The sequence below is a fragment of the Prosopis cineraria genome, unplaced genomic scaffold, assembly GCF_029017545.1.
Source record: "Prosopis cineraria cultivar Desert tree isolate PC_DT_omini unplaced genomic scaffold, ASM2901754v1 PC1, whole genome shotgun sequence".
Lineage (NCBI taxonomy): Eukaryota > Viridiplantae > Streptophyta > Magnoliopsida > Fabales > Fabaceae > Prosopis > Prosopis cineraria.
Window position 1 is genome coordinate 8,256,049 of NW_026555332.1, and position 2,943 is coordinate 8,258,991.

Below are 2,943 nucleotides of genomic sequence, written 5' to 3' on the forward strand. Positions count from 1 at the left end.
TTTTTATCACAACACTACTACAAAAAAGACCAACAGAAACATATTTTTACCTCAAATAAATGTTGGTGTGCATTATTGAAAATTTTGTCAGACTTCTCACCCATTCCTTTATAAATAGAGGCAAAATATAAATTTATTAAAATTTTAAATACAGTCAACGAGTTTTTAAATTTTCATTCGTTTTCATAAGACGGGTAGAATTAATGACTTATAAATAAACTTAGAAGAAGAGATAATAATTAATTAAGATCAAATATAATTGTTGTGGTCCTGCATGTCGCATTCAAACGTTGGAGCCGACTATGTACATAAGTCGGCTATACTCACGGGATGGCAAACGTACGTGAGAAAAGAAACCCTGTCTCACAACAAGCTTTTATACTAAGCATAAGGTTAATGCTGGAAGTTTCCACACATGTATATTAATATCAATATAAAACATGAAATTCATGAGCGGTCTTCCACTTACTGCAGGCTCCTCTTCATTCTTCAATGAATAACAATTTTTTTTAAATAAATTCTCTCCATTTTTTTTTACTTCTTATCACAATCAGACGGTATATGTTTATTTTTTGAACTTTTTAAATTGAAAATATAGTTTTAATTTGTTAACAAAATAACACATTTTTAATAATTTGTCTAAATTATATAGACATCTCCTTTTTCTTAAGAAGTCTTATACGTTTAAAGAAACTTAATTCACAACATATAATGCAATCAAAGAAATATATGCATAATTTGTACTTAAAAAAATATCATATTGTATCAATGGCTAGTTGTCCTAGCAGCAACACCAACTCCCCGACTTGGAAGATATCTTAGGTTCAAACTTTAATGTTAAATCATATGTGTACAACTATGCAAGTCTAATCATAATTGCTTTAACTCTGAGCATTCCAATGCTTTGATGATATTATCCATAGCTCCAACGGATATGATAAGAGCAGCAAATGCTGGTAATCTAAAAATATGTACCCTTGTTAGCAACCATATGTGGTTCATCCAGATAAGTGGCTGATACCACAAAAAAGCAACTGGAAGAAAGACAGATCTATCTAAAACATTCATAAAAATCTACTTTCAAGTAGAGTAGTATATCGAAGTCACTAAAAAAGTGACTAGTTTGAGAATCATCATCAACATCCTGTATGCATGGGAATCGGGTCTGGTGATAATCATCAAAGTCAATATGGTAGAGACGCCACTGCATCCCATAAACAGTGTCGTGGCTATATGTACATTCCTAGCTCGCGTCCACTCCATAAAAATGTGTGGATCCTTGAAGCCCACGAAACAATGTAGATGTACACAACCCTTTTCATGACTAGAAAAGTAAAAATCCCACTCCATAAAAACGTGTGGATCCTTGAAGTCATGAAACTGATGTACTCAAGAAAAGTAAAAAATCAAGAGTACCGATCTAGGTTGAGTGTGTGAGTGAAGAAGAAACTAAACAACAAAGACGAAGAAAGTGCAATCTGATTCATTCATTATATCTTGATCTGAGTACACAGGTATTATATTATGTGTATTAAACACTATAAAATTTAGAAACGAATTTCATACATATAATATCAAAGCTATGGGGGCATGCTTGCCACCAGAATAAATTAAATTTAATCTCATTTAGTCATTTAGATATTATGATTAAGCCACACGAGTTGGTTTAGGTGATAAAATGGAAAAGAATATAATGTAAAGTAGGAACCAAAATTTACACTCTTACCATAAAAAAAATTGTAAAACAATTATAGTAACCATCCCAATCGAAATCCATAGAAGAAGGTGGTCTGTATATGACACTCCGTGAAGGAAGCACGCACCCAATCCATGCACCAAATTAAATCGTTACATCTAAATTTTATTTATTATGTAATGTTCTTTTTTAAATTATAAATTAGTTTAAAATAGTAATTCTGATATTACAATGTAAATTAATAATATATAATCACTGGCGCTTCCCCACTGGACCCAAACATCATGTGGCAAGACTCGTTTGCGGATGAAGATATTTCCAAAGCAGTGTTTGGATCTTTCAAGCAAGTTGGAGACATAAAAAGCTGTAATGCAACTATTCAAGAAGAGACACCTACATATATGTGCCCGTGAATCAAAAATCTTCCAAGCACGTTATGGAATGAATTTGGGTTCCCTAAGGTCCTGGTTATAATGATAGAATTTTTTAAAAAAATAAATTAAAATGAATTTAGAATTAGAATTGGAATCGAAACTAAAATAAAATTGAGATTCCCAACATGTTTTTTGGGATATCATGATAGAATCAAATCTGCCTAATTTGCTAGGATTGGGATTCTTGAAAATGAAATTCAGTTGTACCAAACATGCATACTTGTGTATGGAATCCTCTACCAATTCCCTTTTAATCTTCAAGATTCTTCTATTCCAAACATGGCCTAAACTATGAGTAAAATGGGAAGATACATGAATCCCAAAAAAACAACACTTTTTTTTTAATCTTAATTATAAAGAATGAGTCAATCCAACTTACAGGCTCACTCAGGCGGGGAATAACAGGAACCCATATATATATATATATATATATATATATAATGATTTCGATTTATAAATGCATGTTACAAAAGGAAAATAAATTACTGGTATATGTTTATTTTTTTAAACTTTTTTAAGTTGCATAGTTTTGTTAACAAAACAACACAATTTTTATGATTATTTTCTAGATTAGATAGATATATCTCCTTTATTAGTATAATATGTTTATACATTACGAAACTTTATAATATTAAAGTAATCGAATAATTGTATCAAAATAAGTAATCAAAGAAACATGTGTAAATTCGTACTAAAAAAAATTAAATTGTCATGTCTTATTAAGTATATGTGCATGCCCCATGTGGAGGAATTTAAATCTTCTAAAAATTAAAATTTATGAATTAATGTGAAGTTTTCACTTTTTAATATTGT